The 25,176-nt window shown below is 38.6% G+C and overlaps 1 protein-coding gene across 1 annotated transcript in view; it reads right to left on the bottom strand.

Annotated features, from left to right (window-relative positions):
* The window catches only part of LOC129722556 (protein muscleblind), a 745,426-nt gene extending 723,758 nt beyond the window's left edge, over positions 1-21,668 (bottom strand). The window contains exon 1 of the mRNA XM_055676090.1: positions 20,766-21,668. The gene's annotated coding sequence lies outside the window, so the exon portion shown is untranslated. The remainder of the gene's footprint in view (positions 1-20,765) is intronic.
* Positions 21,669-25,176: the final 3,508 nt, after the last annotated feature.

Raw genomic sequence — 25,176 nt, 5'->3', positions numbered from 1 at the left:
ATTGTTTTATGGAGCAAGGCCTCACTTTTGGCGTTCTTGGTTTATCGATCAATCCACCTAACAGTTAGATGAAAAAAGTATTTTTTCTTATTTTCAATATACCAGATTGCTTTCTTCAGCAAAGTTGTGGAAAAGTTTAAAAGAAAAATAATTGCTTGATATTGCGATGTTCGTACAGAGCATACAGATACGTTGGACATGAAAAAAAAGTGTTTTTCATGGAACACCACACCTTAAAATTATTTTTTTGTCTATAACTTTTTCTGTGATTGTCAAAACAATAAATTTTACAAAGTCTTGAGGGAAGCTTAGTTAAATAAATAAAGCCTTAGAACATTTTGTATTAGACGAAAAACTGATTTTCAGAAGGAGTGTTCCACAAAAAACTCTATTTTGTCGTGCCTAACGTACAGATAGGACATCGCAGTAGCAATTGTTTTTCTTTTAAACTTTTTCACAACTTTCGTGAAGAAAGCAATCCGGTATATTGAAAATTAGGAAAAATATTTTTTTTTATCTAACGGTTAGGTGGATTGATCGAAAAACCAAAAACGCCAAAAGTACGGACTTGTTCCATGAAACAATTTTGCTGAATACATTAGGTACATAAAATTAATTTTTCATAGTCAAATCTAAAGCGATCACGAATTTTCGAATTTAGACCACTGTGGGTTTTTCAAATAATTTTTTTCACCAATTGCTAATGTCTTGAAATATAATACTTGGAATGTGTAAAAACTATTTTGGAAGTTATTGAATAAAATTGTGGTTGAAAAACGTTCTCTACGACAAGTATTTCGTCGTTTTTGTATCACTTTTCTGTACTTTATGACCCTTAAAAGGTCAATACTCAAAAATGTACCGTACGATGATTTTGTAATTTTGACCAGAGATTCTGGACGTCATAACGGAACGAATGGTGTATTCAGATTCTTTGGTGCATTTTTTATAATAACGGTCTGTGGGAGCACCGTGAATACTCAAATACCAATACACTATATCAACGCAGTGACAAAATTTTGAATTTAAACTTGTATAAAGTAAAAGCCCTTGACCTCCTGAAATATTTAACACAATATGTACACGCATTAAAACTGAATTCCGATCCACCGACCCCAAGACATCATCCTGAATAACTTTGAAAAAGGCCACTCCTCTTTGGGTTGTCGGAATCACTGAACAGAGTTACATAAAACGCTCGTCGATCTCTAACCGTGATGGTGAGAACAGTAAAGCTACTCCGTTCAGAAGTCTACTACACGTTGGCACTATTGGTAACAATTAGTGCATCGGAAAAAAGCCCGGTTCCGGGACGGCCGACGACCCTGAACGACAAGAAGCTCCAAAGGATGTTAAAGAGGAAGACCGAGAGAAAAGTGGCTACATCGCTGCGTGAGCTTGGCCGGGAGGTGCAACCGGCCAAACCCTGAAACCTGGTGAGTATGGAAATACATGTCAAGAAGCGGCAGTCCCGTCCACTTGTCTTGGAGCTGCAGGCAATGACGGAGCGGCAGTGGCTAAATAAGATGATCAAGTCAATTTTCCCCGTAAGACGCGATGTGGTGGCCAACACGCCAACTCCCCTATGCAAGTACTGCTGTGGCTGACAATAAGCGAGAAGAGGATGTTACCGTTCGTAACATTTACCTGGTGTGATAGTTATAAATATATAAAATAAGAAACCTCCGTAATATAAAAATTCCCATGGGTTAAAAAGAATATTGGCCAATATAAATACACTAAGCACACAAAGGGTTAATATTAAGTTCACAGTAACTGCTATAAAATAGACGGGACGACTTCAGTTCAGCGGACGGATTGAGCCAGGAAGCAGAGATGGCAAACCAAGTGGAGAGAGAGAGAGAGAGAGATGGGAGTACACGAAAGCTAAAAGCTTATTGAAAGCTGAGTATCGAGAGTCGGCCTCATTTCCATTGTACCCATTCGAAGAGCAAGTGATGAGTTATACCTTTTTTTTTTCTTCATCTATAATTTATTTGACACGGCACAAATACAATTTAATGTTTAACGGCGCCAATTATATCTGGTAGCTTACTTTCTAAAGTATCTTAATAACTAAAAGCAAATTTTTTATCCTCGCTGCCGACTACGAGCTGAAGCTAAATCTAACTTAAAGCTAGAATGTTTTGCATTAAAAGCACTGATTTGTTGTTTGATGGTTTTCCATCGCCATAGGTAAGCAGCATATTGAATATGTTCCGCTGCTGAGCCAAGATATTACGGACTGGCATATTGGGTTGTCTCTCTCGGGACCTGAGAGTATCGTGCGGGTCTAGTTGCTGTTTCCGGATCCGAGGTCTTAACGTGTTCTTGTCGTTTGGTTGGATGTAGGCGGAAGAGAATAGGATTAAACTGGGGCGTGGATGGATTTCAACAAAAACGTATATAAGGGACATGTAGGATAGGTCACGGCTCGCCAAGACATCACGAACAGGAACAGCCGGCTGCCTACTTTCGGCCTGCAGGGAAGCTATTAATTTAGACCTGGCGTCACGGTGTACAGGGCATGACCAAACCACATGCTCTATGTCGTGATAACCCTTACCACAACCACAGATACCACTTTCCCCGAGCCCAACACGACGGAGATGCGCGTCAAATCTACAGTGATTGGACATAAGCCAGGACATCACGCAAATGAAATCCCGACCTACATCCAACCCCTTGAACCACGGGTTCGTCGACACCTTGGGGATTATGGAATGTAGCCACCTTCCCAGTTCCCCTCTGGTCCAAGAATTTTGCCAACTGATGATCGTATTCTGACGTACAAGTGCGAAAAATTCATTAAAGGCAATTGGTCTTTCATAAATATCACCGTTTGTTGCGCCCACCTTAGCCAAAGAGTCCGCTTTCTCATTGCCCGGTATCGAGCAGTGAGAAGGGACCCACGCTAAGGTAATCTGAAACGATTTTTCGGATAAAGCACTCAGATGTTCCCGTATTTTCCCCAGGAAATACGGAGAGTGCTTAACATCTTTCATCGATCGGAGAGCCTCAATGAAACTGAGACTGTCCGTAAAGATGAAATAATGGTCCTTGGGCATTTTTCGATAATCCCTAGGGTGTACTGAATTGCAGCTAATTCTGCGACGTAAACAGAAGCAAGATTATCGAGTTTATGGGAGACGGTTAAATTGTTATTGAAAATACCGAAGCCAGTGGACCCATCAAGATGTGATCCGTCAGTGTATAACATATTGTTGCAGTTGATGTTTCGATATTTATTGGAAAAAAATTTGGGGATCTGCTGCATGTGTAGATGATCCGGGATTCCACGAGTTTCTTCTATCATGGATGTATCGAAAAACACAGTAGAATCAGAAGTATTTGATAAGTCGACACGATTTGGAATATTCGAAGAAGGGTTATTATTTTGGGACATGTGATGGAAATACAATGTCATAAAACGGGTTTGAGAATTAAGTTCGATTAACCTTTCAAAATTTTCAATCACGGGACGGTTCAAGACCTCACATTTGATAAGAATACGAGAAGACAGGCTCCAGAAGCGGTTTTTCAATGGTAGTACTCCAGCTAAGACCTCCAAACTCATCGTATGGGTCGACTGCATGCAACCTAAGGCGATACGCAAACAACGATATTGTATTCGCTCCAGTTTGATCAAATGTGTGTTTGCTGCGGAGCGGAAGCAGAAACACCCGTATTCAATAACAGACAATATCGTTGTTAGGTAAAGCCTTATAAGGTCTCCTGGATGGGCTCCCCACCATTGTCCGGTTATTGTACGAAGAAAATTCACTCTTTGTTGACATTTTTTCATCAGATACCTCACGTGACAACCCCAGGTGCCTTTAGAGTCGAACCAGGTACCAAGATATTTGTGTACCAAAACCTGAGAAATCGTTTTACCCATTAATTGTGTTTGAAGCTGAGCAGGTTCATGCTTCCTAGAAAAAAAACTACTATCTCAGTCTTCTCCGGAGAGAATTCGATACCTAGCTGTAAAGCCCAAGCAGACAAATTGTCCAAGGTATCTTGCAATGGTCCTTGCAAATCGGCAGCTTTGGCTCCTGTAACAGAGATTACACTGTCGTCTGCAAGTTGTCTTATCGTGCATGAGTTTGCCAGACATTCGTCGATGTCATTTACATAAAAGTTGTAAAGAAGGGGGCTTAAACATGGGGAAGACCCATGTAGCTAATGCGAAAAGTTGCCAAATCGCCGTGCGTAAAATGCATGTGCTTTTCGGACAACAAATTGTGCAAAAAATTGTTCAAAATTGGAGAAAATCCTTGTCGGTGAAGTTCACCCGAAAGAATGTCAATAGAAAAGGAATCAAAAGCCCCCTTAATGTCCAAGAACGCAGACGCCATTTGTTCTTTGCGAGCATACGCCAGCTGAATATCTGTTGAAAGCAGCGCAAGACAATCATTCGTCCCTTTGGCACGGCGGAAGCCAAATTGAGTATCTGATAGTAGACCATTTGATTCGACCCAATGGTCTAAACGACGGAGTATCATTTTTTCCATCAATTTCCGGATACAGGATAGCATTGCAATCGGCCTATAAGAGTTGTGATCAGAAGCTGGTTTCCCTGGTTTTTGGATGGCGATCACCTTCACTTGCTTCCAATCCTGCGGTACAATGTTTTGCTCCAGGAACTTATTGAACAAGTTCAACAAGCGCCTCTTGGCATTGCCGGGTAGATTCTTCAACAAGTTGAATTTGATTCTATCTGACCCAGGCGCGTTATTGTAACAGGACAGGAGGGCAACTGAAAATTCTGCCATCGTAAAAGGTGATTCTATCGCGTCGTGGCCCGGAGACGCATCGCGAACAATGTTTTGCTTAGGAACAGAGTCCGGACATACTTTCCTGGCAAAATCAAATATCCACCGACTTGAAGACTCCTCGCTTTCGTTGAACGTTACGCGATTCCGCATTCTTCGGGCTGTGTTCCAAAGAGTGCTCATCGATGTCTCCCTCGACGTCTCGTTCACGAACCGACGTTTCTTTGCTTTAGCCAAGCTTTTAAGCTTGGTATTAAGCTCCGAATACCGTAAATAGTCGCCAGGTATACCTCCCTTCTGGAAGGCCAAAAACGCGTCGGATCTTTGCGTGTAGACATCGGAGCACTCTTGGTCCCACCACGGAGTGGGAGGCCGTTCTTTGATCGTTACGCCGGGATATTTCTTCGTTTGGGCTTGCAACGCGGCGTCGAGAATCAAGCCCGCGAGGAGGTTGTATTCTTCAAGTGGTGGATGATGTTGAATCGAATCGACTGCTTTTGAAATCATTTCCTCGTATAACTTCCAATCGACATTCCGTGTGAGGTCATACGGAATGTCAACTGGTCGCATGCGAGTTGACCCGTTATTAATTGAAATAAGAATAGGCAAATGGTCGCTACCGTGAGGATCGAGGATTACCTTCCATGTGCAATCCAACCGTAGCGACGTCGAACATAAGGATAGATCCAAAGCGCTTGGGCGCGCTGGAGGTTTCGGGATACGTGTCATTTCGCCGTTGTTTAAAATAGTCATGTCGAAGTCATCGCAAAGGTTATAGATTAAAGAGGAGCGGTTATCATTGTAAGGGGAAACCCAAGCCACGCCATGAGAGTTGAAGTCTCCCAAAATCAAACGTGGCGAGGGAAGAAGTTCTATTAAATCAAAGAGCAGCCGTTGCCCAACCTGTGCTCTGGGAGGAATATATATTGAGGCAATACAAAGCTCTTTACCTTGTATTGTCATTTGACATGCGACAACTTCGATGCCTGGAATCGAGGGGAGATTAATACGATAGAAAGAATAGCACTTTTTAATCCCTAAAAGTATTCCTCCATATGGGGTGTCTCGATCAAGGCGAATAATATTGAAATCATGGAAGATGAGATCAATATTTGAAGTAAGCCAAGTTTCACAAAGGGAAAATGCATCGCATTTGTTTTTATTTATCAAAACTTTAAACGAATCAATTTTTGGTGAAATACTTCTACAATTCCACTGTAAAACAGAGATAGAATCCTTCATATACGCAGTTGAATTAGGCATCGAAGGATACAATCGCTGCAAGGAGGGGCCATTGATCAGTCAACTGCTTCAAAAATGATCTAACTGTTGGGAGGAATGCTGTGAGAAAAATTTTAATTGGATCGGGTACACTGAAAGTTTCAAAAATCCAGTCCACAATGTCAGAAAATTTCACTAATCCAGAGTTTGTTTCGTCAACTGGAAGTCGAAAGGAACAACTGGGGTTTTAGATGTTCCTGGCAGTGCTGGGTACTCCTTCTGGGACTTTAAATTTTCAAGCCCAGGAGGAATTTGCTTCGGTTTTTCCGCAGTGCTGTTTGGTTTGTTTGTAACTTTCATTTCACTTTGAGAAATCTTAGGACCTTTTCTGGGAAGTTTAGGAGAGGAAATATTTTTCCTCTTTCTAGACTCCCCAGGATTGGCGTAAGATGTTCCCGCTGGTGAATCGTCAGAATCGGTTTCATCAGAGGACAACAGATCAAAAGTATTTGATGTAATGGGAGAAGTGGTAACGGTCTTCTTCAGCATCTCAGCGTAAGAACGCTTCGAACGCTCTTTGAGAGACCTCTTTATTTTATCCCTGCGCTGCATGTACACCACACATGTCGAGAGCTCATGCTGACTCTCCCCACAGTGAATGCATTTTTCAGCATTTTTACTGCAGGAATCATCCGCATGATTCTCCCCACACTTGCCACAACGTGCCTTATTGCAGCAGTAGGCGGCGGTGTGGCCTAACTGCTTACAATTCAGGCAGTTCATGACGCGAGGCACATATAATCGCACAGTGAGACGAACCCGGTGGATCGAGACGTGGCTTGGTAGCGCTGACCCGGCGAACGTAACTCGAAACGAGTCTGACGGAGTGTATACTGTTTTGCCACCGATGATCAATGCTGACCGCAATTGCTTGCAGTCGAGCACCTTTACATCGGGACAGGTTTTTTCTTAAAGCACCCTTCGGCACTTTTCAGTATACACTCGACGGACAGACTCGAATCGGTTATGACACCGTCGATCTCCACGTCTCGTGCGGGTATGTAAACGCGATACTCGCGTGTGAAGAGCTCAGAGCAAGCTTTATCGTTGGCCTCTTTCAGGTTACTGACCACGACACGGAGCTTGTTAGGCCGGACCTTGGAAATTTCGGTCACGCCCTTGTACTCCTTCGTCAGGTCTTTAGAAATCTGCAAGAGGTTCAACTGTTTCGATTTCGGTCCCGCCTTTGGCCGAAAATAGACAGTATAGCTGCCCTGGGCTCCGTCTGGGTAAAGCCTGGAGCGAGGGGGGACTGAAGAATGAACAGGGGAGGAGGTAACAGAAGGGTCAGGGTCAGAGGGGTTCGGGGATGGTGGTGCGGGAGGCGAGGGATCTACATCCATCGCGCTAAGTCTAGCGCACTAGCGCCGACAAGAGCACGTACCTTTTTACTTCTCCCTTCCAGTAAGGTTGGTTGTCCGATCGTTCGAAGTTGCAGCCGTTACAGCCAGCAGCACCAATACAACAGCACCAAACAGCCACCAGCAGCGAGCCAGGTGTGAGATCACTCCACACAGCGATACAACTCACTGTCAACTGATGGCTTCTTCTTCTTCCTCTTTTGTGTCTCGTCCACTGCTGTAGCACAATTCAGCCAGCAGCCAAATCGGCTTACGCACCAGCTGGCAGTCACGATGCGAAACAGTTGCACAAAGGCGCGACCTTGAACCCGGATTTATTTCACTCGACCAGGCAAACAATGCCAACACTTGTTCACACGTCTTTTGTTTTATATCCTATCGGTTCGATCACCAAACACGTCCGATACTGATGCGTGTTCGGCACAGAATGGAGTAATATCCTTTTATCAAAATCGATAAGTTTCGATCATCCGGATCGAAATTCTTTGGTGCAAATCCCAACTAAACCTGGAAAAGAAGGCGAATCAGGTAAATTAATGGGAAAATTGGTAAACTAGAAGCAATAGCGGAAATTAGAGCCTTCTAGCGAGGAAAGCAGTTTGGCCCCGATATTGAGTATTGCTTTCTTCTCGTTAGGACCCGAAAATTAATATCCCATCGAGTTGGACCCGTAACGAGCCCCAAGGTGGAATTGTTGAGTTTAGATTGTAGAAAACTCACAAACCTTCGGGTTCCCGAGCCGTGCTCGGGCCGGCGAAAGAGATCCGATAGTGTATGGTACACGTGTAGGAGTAGTCTTCAGAGGAATAAAGATAGAAACCCAGCTGTGATCCACTTTTCTGCTACAAACACACCCGCGAGAGCCTTATCTTAACGCCCACGGAGCGCGTTGCATGGTACCAACGTAGAAAGGAGAGCCAGCCACTTTCCCGTCCCATCTGTGCTGACCAGCCAGGAAACCAACCCCCCTTACCGTCGCCACAAGGTAACCTAGAATTAGCCATACAGTGACACTGATACACACCCACACAGCTTGTATAAATTTAAGGTTATTAAACGTTAAAATTCTAATCACTAGCCTTTCTCTAGTTCACACTTATCACCGTCCTGATTAACTGACTAGACTTAGAGCCGACTAGACTTAGAGCCGGGAGAGGACCTCACGCTTGAGCTCGGACATAAAAGAGGTCATGAGTACCCGCCCCAATCGGTCTCTAGAGGAACGACCAGGGACCGGGAGTCTAGAATAGTAGGCCCATCTGGCCTACTAGTAACAAGGATGTCAAAGCTGCTCTCCTTCCGCTACGAACTGGCCGTGAACGGGGAAATTTATTGTACAAAGTGCCTACCGGAAGTTGCGTCTTTCATCAAGAAATACCATAAGGGCCAAGACGCGGTGTACTGGCCGGATTTGGCGTCGGCCCACTACTCTAAGCGATTGTTGGTGGAGATGGAACGGCTGAATATCGATGTGGTACCCAAGTCGGAGAACCCGTCCAACGTCTTTCAGCTGCGTCCCATCGAGAATTTCTAGGCAAACCTGAAGCGTAGGATCTACTCCAACAATTTTCTCGCGACAACTGAAGAGGAATTGATAAATAAAACGAAAAAAGAGCTCAAAAACAATCCAAACACTAATGTTCCGGTACACTACTGGAAGGCCGCACGCTAAGGTGTAAACATTTTTTTGCAAGTAAGCTAATATTACCTTCCATGTGAAATTGATCATATACAATTATTTGTTTTTCACTATCCGATAAAAGTCCATTTTTTAATGCAAACGTTACGATGCTTTTATTCAAGTGAAATAAAACGATGTGTGAGATGCTGTTCTCTTGTTCGTTTATTTCCTATTGCACTGCATTGTACAATTCGTGAAAAATGTAATAATATTGTTGTTTGAAGGCTGACAGTAGAAGGTATAAACTGCTTTGAGCGGTAAAAAAAAATTGCATCTCGTCTTTTCAGGGAACCTCTAAGATTAGCTTGCGTTTTTCGAGGAGGAAGCACTAAATTCACCACGCTAAAAAGTTCCTCAACATGACTGAATATGATGCATTGCAACTCAAAGTTTTGCGGCATTACAAGATCGGCATACGGCATCCAGATTGAGCATAGGAGAGGAGCATAGGATCGAGGATGGGATGGACAAGAGCAATATCAAGGAAATAGAATAAATAACAATGATTCCAAAATACTGCCTTAAGGTACCTCATATTTATTAGTGAGTGAAGGATATCATCGTGCAAAATTTAAAACGATGTGTAGAAATACATTTGAATAGTTAATTAGTTCGACCAAAACTTTTGCAGATCCTATAGTTTTTGAGTTGACCATTCCATTGACAAGTTTGCGAGAAATCCGTCACTATAGAAATTTTTGTAACTTCATACAATTCACCGTTTTGAAGCGCTGACTTACTCGAACTTTCCATAACCTAATATAAAATTCATAGACCGCAATGGTTCACTGTTTCCGCCCGGCCGAAGACATGAGTAGGTATTGCGACACACTTTATGACGATTCCACCTAATCCAGGTTGATTCCGACAAACGGCCCAGAGACAAGTGTTGTCGATGCAAGTATTACGGAATTTCCAACGACAGAAAAGGTTGCGCTCATTGATATGCGAGAAGAAAATGTAGAACTCTTTAAAATACATATGGCGCCAAACCAGCTCAGCAGCAAGCAGCAGCTTGTAAACTATACAGAGGCCCGAGTCAGAGGCCAGCGAGCAAAATATGTATACGATTAGCCACTGCGCGCGAGAGCCCTTCCAGATTCGAGGACGAGGCTATAGGGTAACGGGGGTATTTTGGCCCACATGCATATTTTGGCCCACCCGGTAACATTTTACGCATTTTATCTGATAAATTCAATGAATATTAGAAAACTATGCATGCAACATTAAATAACACACCCAAGAATCATACTACACTATAATTTTCGGCGAAAAACTGGTTCTAGGTAGTGTTATTTTGGAATTAGTTCATACATATTCAAAGTCATGGCTGAGTCAACCCAAAGTCAAGAGGAAGTGGTAATATACAAGTCAACGTCCGGAAGCTATTGTAACAAATATGTATGCTTTTGAAACAATTCGTTGTTGTAGTAACATCAATAAAATGTCATAGAAACAGTTTGTATACTCTAACATGTTGGAAAAAGTTGAAAAAGTGGTTCAACGCATGGCCGAAATATGTTTGCCTCTTTCTGAGGCAAACATATTTAGGCCATGCTAAGTTTTGACATCTCTTCGATTACCGTTCGGTCGTTGCACATAAACAAAGAAGCAGCTTGTGACAATTTACAGGTAATTACTTCCTAAATTATCACATTTAACGATATGAAATTAGATTAGAATGCCTGTCAAACCGCTATAAGCCAAATCATTTAATTTTTAGATACCTAAAATTTACAAAAATTCACAGCAGAAGGATGTTTTCCTCAAACCCAGTATTTTTGCTCTAAAAATACCGATAATGATCTTAAATATAATTAGTTCGAACTATTTCCATACACGTATGTAGATATAAAGGTGGGCTAAAGTGAAAATTTTGTGGACCAAAATATGTTTTAGTACTTCGTAGAAATTTTGATAATTCTAGGATATTTTTCAATATGTTGCATTGTTGAACGGTGTATATAAAAATAAACACTTAGCTTTTAACAATGGTATAATAAAGTAGGTATTTATGTTGAAAAATTGTGTTTATTTTCAATTAACTCTGCGAACACTTCCCAAAGCTGGTCAAAATACCCCCGTTACCCTATTGTGCCTAAAATCGTGCTGCTGGCAACCGATGGCTTTTTCGGTTCTGCTTTCAGCAGCAGTACGGTGCCTTCTTAACTACACACAGTCCAACGTTATGTCGAGGTTATCAGCATTTCCGTTTCATGTGTCAGGGGTGAATTCGAGCCAATTCTGTACTAGTGTAAAATTATCTTCTCTTGGATTGGACTCTGTCTGAGAAAGTACCGCCTTTACAACCCTGTCAACAGCGACGGACGGATCGTCGGAAAACTCACCAGACGATATTCTGGCCCACTGCTTCGTGTTCTTCCTTTCGTAGCAATTCGAACAAACATGCATGAATAATACAAAAATCAACATTATGCAATATTTTCTTTATTTCGCTACCCTTCTGCTAGCTGACGGTTTCGGGTTGATTTTCTTTTTTTCCCACACATTGCGCTACCTTCCACATCCTCCGCGCGACGGCGCGCTGCTGCTTAGAGGACATGCGAACGACTTTCGGTCTTTTCCCTCTACCGGTATAGTTTCAAAATACAGCAGATACATTTTATTTTATTTTATACTGCTGAGTTTTCCCCCTTCGCATCTAAAACCGAGTGTCGAGAGCGTGCCTCCCCCGGTCGGGTGGTTTTTCTTCGGCGACATAAGAAAGCGAAAAAGAAAAACCCGCGAAATGGTCATGCCTGCCGTAGCAAAGACCAGATCGTCTCAGCGGCTGTGTCACCTCGTGTTCATGTTCACCCCTTCAATTCGGATTGGGGTTAGCCGTGTTGTTACCGCTGCTGCAACCGATGCTTATAAAATATTTATGAATAAGTTTGCCTATATTGGATTTTTTTTACAGTTTCAGTTTTCCGTGTATTATTAGAAACTGGAATCTGTTGCAAAGGCCCGCTGAACGTAGCACTTTTTTTTCCGCTTACGCGTGTGCGATTGGCCGCTTGGGACCGAAATCGTAAAATTGAAATTTATCGACTCCCGCGACTGCTGCGTTGCGATTTTGACTCCGACGACGGCATCGCGGTTAGATGAGTTATGAAGTCGAGCTGTTCCTTTCAGATATGTTTTCTTTCAAGGACACACCTGCGCGTGTTCGTTCTTCACACTAATTAGCATCGAACAATCTTACTGTGGCCCCGCTAGTGAGCTTCATGCCCCCCGAGTGACAGTGATTTACGTGCTTTCTACCTTATTTACGCTTCGGTGGTGATATGACGAAATAATTACTCATCAGTAGTAATTTGCCGGCGATTCGAGTTTAAGTGAATGCGAAGAGTGGATCAGAATTCAGAACTGTCCAATCGATAATGAAGATTGCAGCTAAATTAAGTTTTCGGATTCAGATAGGATGCGTGAGGTAACCAAGCGTGAAATGAAATGGATCACATCCCAAGTGTGAATTAGATAATTTATTGTTATTCAAATATGTACTACTTCCTATGTATACTTTAATAGGATTTTCTTTTGAACGATTTATTGCAGATATCTTACAGTGAACATTTATGAAAATGATTCGAATTAATTCAATGCTTTCCTAATTTGGTTCAGGAAAATTGTCCCTCGATCCGATTGAACACAGGGGCGAATTAGAGTATTAAACTAAACATCCGCCTATTTTTCACAAACATTATATGATTTTATTGATTGTTTCGAGCAGCTTCGCCTGAAATATGAAAACATTATTCTAGCTTTAGAATATAGTGTTAAAAAGCAAAGCCTTGGTGCTACATTCCGATTCGGAACTCGACCTTCTGTTTTTTATACACAGACTTCGCAGCCGACTGTTTAGTGCACAGGACAACTGCGGGGCAAGCGCTACGATCCTACTGACACTAACAGTCTCTCCCGAGCCGAGACTCGAACCTAAGACGACTGGCTTGTTTGGTCAGCATCGTACCTCGAGACCATCTGGGAGATTTATACAGTGTAAAAACCTTAAAATCTGATATTTGTATTTATATTTGTATTTCATTACACTGATGAAACTTTGTTTACGTCTTCGACTTCAAGGCATGGCTTTAAAACAGGTACCTATTTATTTAAAATAAATACTGGTGTGTGTCTAAGAAAAATTCTTAAAGTAATGAGTGAAGTTTATATTGTTTACTTTAGAAAATAAATCCAAGAATTCTTTAAGTTCCTTATATATAAGGGGGAAAATGATATCCATGCTTTTTATCATGAATGTGTTAAAATTCGATACGTACATGGCGAATAATGATTTTCAAAATGAAAATTATTATTTAAAATTATTAACACAGCTATTTTGGAAACGTAAAAACAATTTTGCAGGGCAAAAATTTATCCATTTTGATTTTGAAAATCGTCTCTAACTCCTAGAATTACCGATTCAAGTCTGTTCCTAGATTGACTTTATTAAACAAGTTAAACAAGTTCTACTTCAACCCCGGAGAGAAACAATTCCTTTTTCCGCTTTCCCTGTCCTTTTCTAGCTTTTCAATCTCTTATAGAACTTTATCGCTGTCCTTTTTATTGTTGCCTGCTCATTTCGCATTGTTTCTCCCACGGGAAACAAGGTGTCTAGTATCAGTCCTTTGTACTAGCGGTGGACTGACGGGAAAATATTCTATTTCAGATTACGCAGCAGAAGGTTGTGCCGAATGTCTGTCTGTCTGTGGGTATTTGATTCTGGGAAAGAGGGATTTTTTTCGAGAAGACAAAACTTCTGAGAGCTACCACTAAACGAATTTCGAAAAGTCTTGCCATATTACTGTTTATCTCATGCGATAAACAACAATTTGAATGTTGTTTTCGAACTAATCAATGACTAAACTACGCAACAGTTGATTTAAACAGAACGTGCGTTGCCCGGTAAGCGACATCGCTAATGATAGCAGAAAAACATGTTATCTTGTATGTTGTTCTCCCCTATTTTTCTTTTCAATATTCTCCCGCACTCATATTTCTACTGCAACGCACTAAAATGCTAAAGTGACAAGAATTTCATAATTTTGATTCGTGCTCCATGGCAACTATGAAAAGATGTTTATTGGTTTCATTACAAATTGAAGTAAAACTGATAGATATTTCAATAAATTCAATCTAAATTAGTTCCATTCATCTTGCGCCTAATCGACCAGATGTGAGTGAGCACCCTATCAGAATTCAATGAATCTGTGTTGGTGTGTAGGCTATACTAAACTAAACAACTTTGCATACTGTATTCTTTGAAAATTTATCAAGACTAACATAGGAAAAGGGCTAAGGTTTGTAAACCTTTTGCCGTTCGTTTAAAAAGGTATAACAATTACTGGCAAAACCGGAGATCTAAAAGTGCTCCAATGGGTCAAAAGTCATATGCCACTCGACTCAGTTCGACGAACAGCATTCTAAGAGTGTGTGTGTGTGTATGTAGCACTACCCAAACTCACTGCCTTTTCTCAAGATGACTAGACCGATTTCAACAATTTTAGTAATAAATTAATATTGAAAATCTAGCTGTCCGATAGGTTTCTATTGATTTTTATTTTAGTCGGACTTATACGTTAACCATAATGCATTAAATTATAAAAGTAACAAATATTCATTGTCTAAAAGAAAACTTGTGCCACACGAATGTCTCTCTCTAATATTCATATATAAAGAATTTCATAATAATTTAACATGCAAAAAAGTTCTTCCGATCTTTCCTTTTACTCCGATCATGTTCAATATCGTAACAGCTGTTCTTAATCGGAATTTTATTTTACGATCTATTTACATTTGTTTTATTTGGTCGTTATGCCAACGCTTTCGCGGCCTAAAAATCAGTTTTCTTTAAAATCTTTATTTTTTTAAATTTGTAACTTTTGAACCGTTACACCGACTTTATGTTTTTAGACACGTCAAATTAAGGACAATTAAAAGGCTGTTCAAAGAAAAATTCAAAACTGATCTTTAAATAATAATAATAGCTATGCGAAGATCATGATACAAACCATATTATGTCGTTCTGGAGGGTACAAAAAAGAAAATTAAACATAATATGTAAAATTTGAGAGTAAATTTTTTTATCTCCGTCATATTTAAAATCATCATGCAACTTCATTAAAAAAGGTGACTGCAGTGTTTGATGGAGATGCATTACTCTGTATTATTTTATACAATCCAATTTTTCTTACACAATCTTTCTTTCCATGAAAGAGGAAGCTATCAATTGGGATGAGTGCCAAAACATCGAGTACGATTTCAGGATGTTGATGACATGCTCGTAATGTTTTAATGGAGCGTACAAGAAATTTTCTAGCCTCGTAGACTGAATCACATAAATGTTCCAGAGAGTGTAACAAAATAGTTTAATACTACAAGGTATACAGTCCTATGGTTGTATGAAATGGTGACGTGGGATTAAACTCTGTAATTGCTGTAATTACAGATGCAATAAATTCGTTTGTTCAGTGATTTGCGCATTTTAATTCTCAGCCTCCCCTTAATTTTTCCAGAAATATATTTAATTACACTCGAAAGAACTTGATTTACACTTGGTGATATTGTGCCTGTAGTGTTTTTTTTTGTGCAAACAACATTTAACAACTACAACGAAGTTAAAGTTTAAAAAGATTCATTTTTTTTGCTTCACAAGTTTGTTTCATTTGCCAACAATTACATTCACTGTATTACGAAGACAGCTAATCTGCCCATAATCGCATATCAGTCCCAGCTTCATTTTCATCAAGTTGACAAAACAGCGCGTTAAGGTATTTTTCTTACTTAAGTTATTTCAGCTGTTGAGCGTGGTTCATTCCCATATTTTCGACATAATAAAATGAAATAGACATTTACCATAACTTCTCTAGAAGAACGACAAAAATGCAGGTGGGACTGGTATGCGATTATGGGCAGTAATATAAGTACATTATTTTATTTGTAAAGCTAAAAATAAATAAAATATCTAACAATGTTGAAATGTAAAAAGATTCTGAATAGATTTTAGTAAATGGACAAGAAATTCACAAACACTCGCCGGCTCTTACTCTTCTATAAATCAGTGTTTTCGATATTATGTCGCTATAACCGTTGCAAACATGTTCATTTCTTGTTGAGTAATTTATGGTTTTTACGGTAATCATGTTCATGAGATAAACTTTCAATCACCATCAGTAGCAGCATTGCAGTTTTGATTGCACGCAAATAGAAGTCGTGCCCGCTGCAATGATAGACGACGAGAAACGAGAAAAACGGCGCTCTGCTCTGCGCTACTGTTGCTTTTACCAACATGTTTTCTTTCAAGACATCAGTTTCTATTACACTCTAACAAATTGTTCAAGAAAACTCTAGAAATTGTTCAAGAAAAAGGGTTGTTAAAAAATTTTTCGAAAAACCTTTACCTTCGAGACATCAAATTAGTCTAGGTTCTTGGAAGCAAACATAATTTGACCTATTGGGACGGGGAGAATTTGTCAATTTTTTTTTTTTTTTGAAATTGATACAGAGAATTTCACAAGGAAGGGTTGGTGTCTATTTCTGTCGTCTGTGCTAGGAATGCTCGCATGAGATTGGTTAATTGTTCGCGTAAATTTGTCCTTGACACTGTTTATCGATTTTTACCGCTTTGAAATGAAAAAATAATGATCACTAGCGTATTACAAAATTGTTCAACATTTTATCTTTCCAAAAACATATTGGTTTATATTATCCATCATGTGGTTATGCTGTTTTTATCGTTTAAAATCTGACGCAACATTTGCCAGTTTCATTTCCAACTTTACCGAATGCATAGAAAATAAAGACGTAGTCCCACGTCAAAAAAATAATATTATTCAGTTCCATCCAACAATTTTTGTCAAAATATAGAGTATTTATTATAAAATACATACATTGTTGCAAGAGAACGACCAGTAACTTGCAAAGAAGGCGCATTGCAATGAAAAAAAAATTCAAATTTTTCAACTTAATTTCGTTTTTTTTAAACGAGTACATTTAGAGAGTTAGTTGCCAACGGTATTATGATTTGAAGTTGTAATTGCAATCATATTACGTCATTAGAATTGAATATTCATAAAAATATGGAAATTGAAAAATGTTTTAAAATTTAATTATTAAGCAAAACTTTGTCTTACATTTCTCCATCCTAAACTTTTTACCAGAAGTTTTGGAGTATTTATATTACTGCGTTACGCAGTAATGAGTCCTACTGTGACCAGAAATGTTGACCTTTTGTGATATCACCCTAGTACTGTATACCGTTCTTCTATTGTTAGCAATATAACTGTCAAGAGTAAGTGACTTTATTATTATAATTCGTACTTTTTCACCCTTCCTTTTTACGTTTACTGTTCTGAGCCTCGCTGCCTCCGGTCAATATTATTACCAAACACAATTCTCCGGAATCGTTTTAGCTAAATGTCCCTCTAGCTAGTTTTATTGTAAGAGGAAGAATTTTTGTCGAGGTTTTGTATAATTAAACGTGAAGGAAGGGGTAGTAAAGCACCTGCGAACAAACCCATACCCAACATCAATGGCAACAATAGCCTGGCTCTACCAAGATTCGAGCCCAAGACCATCCGCTTGTCAAAGGCGACTCTGGAGTTTGGAGCTAGGCCGCCACACAGCTTCACAAGTTTCTAAATAAGTTCAAGTTACCAAAAAAAAAAAAAATAAAAAACTTCAAAGTAATATTTTAGGGTTATGTTGATTTATTTTAATTAAATATTCATAAATGATTATTTACTAATTTTCTGAATTCTAGTTCAAAATAACTTGAAAAGGATATGTTCAAAAAATTAATAAATGTACACTTTTACGATTGTGACTGATCAAATTTTTTCTTAAAACACTTAACTTTCAAAGAAAATTGTTTTCATTTCTCCATCCTAAAATTCTACCGGAAGCTTTGTTTAAAATTGATATCTCTTTCAAAAAATTAAAAAAAATCAACTCTATTTTTAGCCAAAAACATTTTTTCAAGCACTGTTTACTTTTTTAACGAGGCATTGTGAGTTTCTTATAATTAGTTCTCGAACAGTTTTTCAAAATAACCAAAAGTTTCTGCTTTAAATAAAACCTAAACCAAAATGCTCACGCGCTTTTAGAATGTCACTGTTGAGTCTGAAAAAAATTCCCACCCGCGGAAAACACTCAGTTTGCTAAATTTATATATATTTTATAATTTATATATAGAATTCACAATGCTCAAGAAGTGGTTCAAGAGTTACATGTATGAAAATTTATTTATTTTATAGATGAATTTGAAATCATTTTTGTGTTCTCAAGCATGTGTTGGGAGTGTGTTCAATCACTCCAAACACTGGGTTGTAATAATCAAGTAGACTTATACTGGGTTCCTGGTCACTGTGGAATAGATGGGAACGAAAGAGCCGATGAATTGGCAAGACTTGGATCGTCTCATCAGTTCATAGGACCAGAACCCTTCTGTGGTCTATCCGCTTGTTCCCTTAGAAAGGAACTAAAAGCATGGGAAACTCTGAAAGTGGAATCCAACTGGACAAACACCTTCATCGGTAGCGGTCGAAACGGTTCATCACTCCGAACGTTTCTATGACTCGTAAAATACTGGATCTTTCAAAAAAAGATCTAAGCACGTATACTGGTTTAATAACAGGGCATTGTCCGAGCCGTTATCATTTGAAGGTTATGAAAAAACTTCAAGATGATACATGTCGAGTATGTGGCATGGAAAAAGAAGACTCGGAACATCTGTTATGCCGATGTCCGGCAATTTTTATCAAAAGATATAAGTTCTTCGAGAGAGGTCTTCTGGAACCCTCTGAAATCTGGAGAACAAATCCCAGTACGGTTGTGCGCTTCATACGAAGTATAATACCAGACTGGACTAATGCTATTGGCCAGACTATAACGACCACTTCCAATAGTGATACGTTATCCTGACTAAGCAAAATTAAAAAGGGGGAATATGTCACAAAATATCAAAAAATTGGTCGCAGTGACGAAAATACCCAACACGGAAGAAGATGTGTGCTAACCTATTTTTACAGAAAGTATATTCGTATAAGAAAGGCCAGATCATACCACTAGCTAGATTAGTACAAGGTTTTCATGTTATGACATCCCCTGCGAAGGATGGTTTAAGTACGAAAAATGAAATATTGGAAGTGGCCACACCTTTTTTCAAGTTATATCATTCTCTCAGTTAAGCGGGACGTAATTGTCTGTATCAATCATGTACAAAAATGAATATCTTATTTCGTGTTTGCAACCAACGGAACTGGATTTTTTAAGCACTCTCAGCCACACAACGACACAACATGTTGTATAGTACTGCTTTGCAAGTGCCAGGGTTTCGAAAACCTGGAAAGTTAGGGAATGTCAGGGAAATCTGTTTGCTTTCATATCCGATTGAACACATTTTTCACCTGGTTTTCAAATTTGCGGTAATCACAAAGCACTTTTTTGTGCTGAGAGCTGAAAATTATCAGGAAAATAATGTCATATTTCAGGAAATATCAGGGAAAATAAGGGAATTTGCTCGTGAAAACTTTTTCGAAACCCTGAAATGCTGTTTTGCAAGAGGACAATCAAATTGTGTCGGGTGGAAATGAAAAGGAGAAGTGCAGCAGAGCAATTCTATGAAAAAGTTCCCGACTTTAAATTTTTTTTATTTGTCATTTTTGTTTTGGATGAAACTGTGCATAGATGTTCCTATGGGTTTAAGATGTCATTTTGTACAATTAGTGTTTTTTTTTATTTCGTTTGTTTTTTTTAAGATTGATTTGTAAAACGGGTGTTGATGATTACAAATATTTTTAGAGCCTGAACGGTTTGTGAAACGGTTTAAACTCAAAGCTCTATTAGCTTGAGATACAAATAACATAAGAGGATACAGGTGTTTTACCGAAGGCTCTTATGAACAAAAAAATCTGAGTGAGATATAATAAAATCATGAAACGAGGTAGTTCAAAAACTCAGTATAATAAATATTTCATTTCTATCAAAGCGGGTTATTTCTAAGAATGGTTAATATTTGATACCAGAAAAAAGCATTTTGCTGACAGAATCAAGATAAAAACACAACCTGAAAAAAATTTCTCCTAAGAAAAATACAGTTTTTGTTGAAATTTCGTTTCATCTTTTTAATCAGAATCTGTAATCTATAGCTTTTCTCAACGACCAACAAGTAAAATGCCTTTTATAAGTTGGGAAAACTGCAGACTGGAAATATTTTATTGTTGATGACTGTGCCGTGCAAAGGTGCACAAAAGGAATAACTTTGCATGAATTTATCCAATTTCAGAGCCTGCCTTGAACATTTTGTAAATTAGAAAAATTGTTGCTACTATGCTTCGCAAATTGTTTTCCAAAACTAAAACTACATTGTTTCCTAATAAATTGGCTAGTGAATTTGACCAACTTTTTGCAAAAGTCGACAAGTTGACAAAAATTGAGATTTTTGGGTTGTTTTTTTAGGTTTGAGGGGGTGGTGATGCAAATCATAATCATATGATAGTTAATAACACTCGATTTTTTGTACCAATTCCTTACGATCCTGCTTCTTTGTTTGATCTAATGAGCAAAACGAAACTAATGCGGCGTCTAGACACCCACACACGTACACATTCGCACCCCGAGACACTACAAAGGAACACTTTTAGGCAAGGTCGTGACAACAATTACCTGGTTCGATGAATAGTTTTGCACCCGCTCCGCTTGGGTGGGGTGTGTGTGGGCCGATTGTAAAGCGCAACGAAAAGTCACCTGGCGAATGAGGAAATTAAATTTCCACTTATTTGGCAGCTTGCAGGAAGTGTTCAAATTTCCCGACGGCTCAGCATTGCCAGTGCCAGCTTGTTAGCAGGCATTTGTTTTGGACTTTTCGCACGCGTTGTCAACTGTGTCACTCAGCACGTAATCTGCCGGAAGTGGTGTTGGTACTGCACAGATGATTTCGCTTTTATTAGCGTTGTGTCCTAGTGGTGGTCGCTGCTACGAGTGTAGGTTTAGATATTTTACGTTATGGCTTTCCTTTTCACTGTACGAACGCACAGAGAGAACACTTTGGTAGCAGCGGAAAAGATTGGTAACCATAAGCTCCTCTAGCTTCCGTAAGATTTCACTCACACTAAAGTGGGCTCACATTGCACTAACACGGGAAACACATTATCGAAAACGGTGTTTGTGTGTGGGTGGAATTTCCTTTCTTGTGCATGTATTCTCGCGTTTCACGTTTATTTTTTCACATCAACCGAAGAAGCAATCCTCCAAGATGCACTACGTTTTCCGCGAGAAGCAAGAAGCTAGATTGTCACAATTTCACTATTCCTTGGTTACACCGGATCCCGCTGGGGTAACCGATTTGTCAAAGCGAATAGACAGCGGGGAAGGTGATTAACAACGCAAAAACAAGAACGTTAAAAGCGGAGAGCACATATAGCAGGCAACAGTAGCGCGAGCAGAGCGAAAAGGTGGCGTAATTAGGACCGAAATTTTCTGATTTCCGTGGAAATTCTCACATGCGTTGTTCATCCTACTGACCTAGCTCTTTCTCTCCTGCTAGTTATCTAGTTAGGTTCACTTCTTTCAGTCACTCTTTTCCGGATAAACCCGCGCACCAACAGCACACATATCATAGGGCACACATTTCCGCGAGAGCAAAATTGTAGGCTCTCTTGGTTTTCTTTTATAAACAACTAGCAAAGAGAGAGAAATGTACAATTTATGACATGCGGGAAAGACATGCTGATGTGGTTGTTTTCCTTCTCGCTCACGCGTGCGGTATGAATTTCCCGGTCTGGAAATTCGTACGACACACCGTGGTTAACTGCAGCGGTACGGATCGACTGTTGGAAGCAATTGATACTGCGCAAGAACAAACAGAACCACTGGAAGGTTACCATGGTCTGCTGTCAAAATAGATCGTTATCTTTTCAATTTTGCTGCCGTACATGCGGGGGTTGTTGATTTATGATTGATGTATATTTATACTCGATGTGCAATAAATTTGTTATCAATAACAACTTTATCAGTTTCTTTATCTTTTTCAGTTTACATATCCGTCATCATATCAACATGTTTTATCTAAATAGTAGGCCCAAAAATACACTCATGGAACAACATATTACACCCACGGCGATATACAAATGCTTTAAATAGATAAATTGTGTACTGCGCATGAACAGTAGAGGCTTGAGCCGGCAAGCGATTCGGAGCGTTTGAACTGGTTAATTACTGAAATGTTTCACGCATGAATTTCAAAACCAAATTATTTAAATAACTGTTTTTGGCTGTATTTTAATTTCAGCTGAAGATGATAGAATCTTTCAAAAACCATATGGTACAAATAAAATGGAAGAAATGAGATTAATGAACCACTCAGCCCACTTGAATGTCAGAATAGGCAAACATATCAAAGTTTATTTCATGAATCTGTTTATTTCAGTATGTGTTTCAAAGCTCTTTCGATGTTTATCAGCTGAATTCGAAATGGTTTTTTAAGCTTTCCAGACCTTTTGAATAAGCGTTTTCCCAATTGAATTCCGAGTCATTTACTTTCTTGATCTTGGTTGGTTTAGGTTATATTTTTCCATCGACTTTTTCTTTATTTTATCGCGTTGACCACTAAAAGCTTTTTGGAGAATTCCAGGTCTATTCTTGTCATACTGATACTGATTATCTTCTTTTCAAGCGTGTTTTAATGGTTCTAAGCAAATGTTTGCATCATTGTCTTGTTCTCTAAATTTTCATTTTCAAAAGTATTCATTGTGTCGTGTCAAAAAAATGTTGTTGTACGAACAATAAAAAAGTATTCATACGATTTGAAACTCAGAAAAGTTGTGTTGTTTTGTTATGGAAAGTTTTGAAACTAAAAATAAACCAACCAACTTCTTTTTGATCAATGAGATGAAAAATTGATTCTTTTGCGTAAGTGTTGTTTGTTTGTAAAAATATATATTGTCCTAATTACTCCTATACAAAAATGAGTCCAGTTGATAAATAGTTGGAAAATACTAGCCCGGAATTGTTTTTCACTGCGGACGTTTTTGTTAATTTGAAATTCAAAGCAATTTTTTTCAGAAACCCATTATATATATTTCTACATAATTGCCTCCTATATAAAATACATTTAAATTGGAGAATATTAAGCTCATTCGCAAAATTAGTCTCTCCAGGTGACAGAGCATTACCATAGAAAATCTAATACTTTCAGTTCAACATCTATAAACGCAGTTTTGGGTGAACCGGAAAAATGAATCGGATATTTGAAACATGCTTTGACTGATGAATTCCATAGTCACATGAAACCTTTAACATGTTCAACATGTTTAACATGTTGAATCATGATAAATATATATTAAAGCAGATGCTTTAACCCTATCCCTGCGAAAAGAAATCAGTTTTTATTTCGAAAAATGACACTCAAACTCTTATTATTCAGCAACTGCATGCATAATTAACACAAACTATATTGCATGTTGAATATCAATCTTTTCTATAACTGCTTAGAATATGTTCATCGTTTGAAACTTCAAGTATAGTTGTTAAACTGCTGTCAAAATTTATATGTCAGGTGATGTTATATGGCATCACCCGCGGGGAATAAGTAAATATAGAAAAAGGTTCTTTTATACATTCAACACATTGGTTTTTCTACATTAACTTTTTATTTATCAATGACACAACGGATATCTATCTATGATCATTTTTTTGCAGGGATTTTATGAAATTTTGCTAACTTAAAATCGTGTTTCCAACAATTCTATCACTATTTTTAAGAAAAATTGTTTTAATTTGAAACAATGCTCTCTAAAAGCTCTGTTTAGTTTTTGTAAAAATTTAATTAGATGCGTTGTTATTTAGTTCCATAGTTATTTAAAAGTTCAAAATAACTATCAAGTTTAAATGTTCTCTAGTCTGTAAAGAGCTTCACAAAGATTGCAAACCAAGTTTAAGAATACTTCTGTACTATGATTATATTTTTTCGAGACTTGGCTTCGTGAACTTTGCGTAGATGTTCCTATACGCCAAAGATGTCGTTTTGTGCTACTTATATTTTTTAACGACTAATTTTTGAAAAAGGTTTGTGTGAAAATTTTATTGATGATTAAAAATATCTATAGCGCCAGAATGTTTTTTATTGGTGTGATGTCTTCGGCAATGTTCTAGCTAATAGTTTTGTTCTTGAAAAAATATAAACTGTGTACAACATGCTCATTCTATAATTTTTTTTTTAATTTATCAAGACTTCAAAATACAAACTAAACATTGATGGTCGTTCAATAATTAAGGTATGAAACAGGTTGGCTCCGAAGATAAAACCTAAATTTGATTCGTTAGTTTTTGAAAAATCTTCGTATTAGTTAAAAAAGGGAGCTGCATAGCATCAAGGTTACAGAGTCCGCTTTAATAAGCGGATGGTCATAGGTTCGAATCTTATTAGAGTGAGGTCGTTTGATTTCAGAGGGAATTCTGAGCATGGGATTCTCAGACTTTCCACCGATACTCACTTTAACCCTTCCTTTTCGCTGAATTCTAAAAAATCGGAACTACACTTGGTTGAATGAATTTCTCTCCATGAAATTATAATTACCGATACCTAACAGGAGTAACTAACAAGGCACGATAAATAAAAGCGAAGAAAGAGTTCAGGGGCCGTTCCTAAACCACGTGGTCATATTTTGATCACTTTTTATACTCACCGTACCCCCCCCCCCCCCCTCGTGGTCTATCGTGGTCTTTTGGCGAGTCTCCGATAACAGCGATTGATACACTTCCTTTCTTCTTTCCCTGAACGACCGTAAGGACGTACCCGGCGCAGTTATCGGTCTATACAAGAACAGAGGGCACTAAACTGTAAAGTACATATAAGATAATGAATTGATTCCAAATATAGTTATCTACGTGGTTGTCTGTGCAACTTCACTAGTTCATATTTATCACAAAGGAGCAATTCCATAAAAAACGGGCAATCAATTTGTTCGACCATTTTTGAAACTTTGCATAGACGTTTATAACAAGATGCCATTTTGTGCTATTCATTTAATTTTTTGAACATAACTCATTTTTGAGAAACTTTTTAAAAATGCTATTA

The sequence above is a fragment of the Wyeomyia smithii genome, chromosome 2, assembly GCF_029784165.1.
Source record: "Wyeomyia smithii strain HCP4-BCI-WySm-NY-G18 chromosome 2, ASM2978416v1, whole genome shotgun sequence".
Lineage (NCBI taxonomy): Eukaryota > Metazoa > Arthropoda > Insecta > Diptera > Culicidae > Wyeomyia > Wyeomyia smithii.
This window is presented reverse-complemented; position numbering and strand designations above follow the sequence as displayed.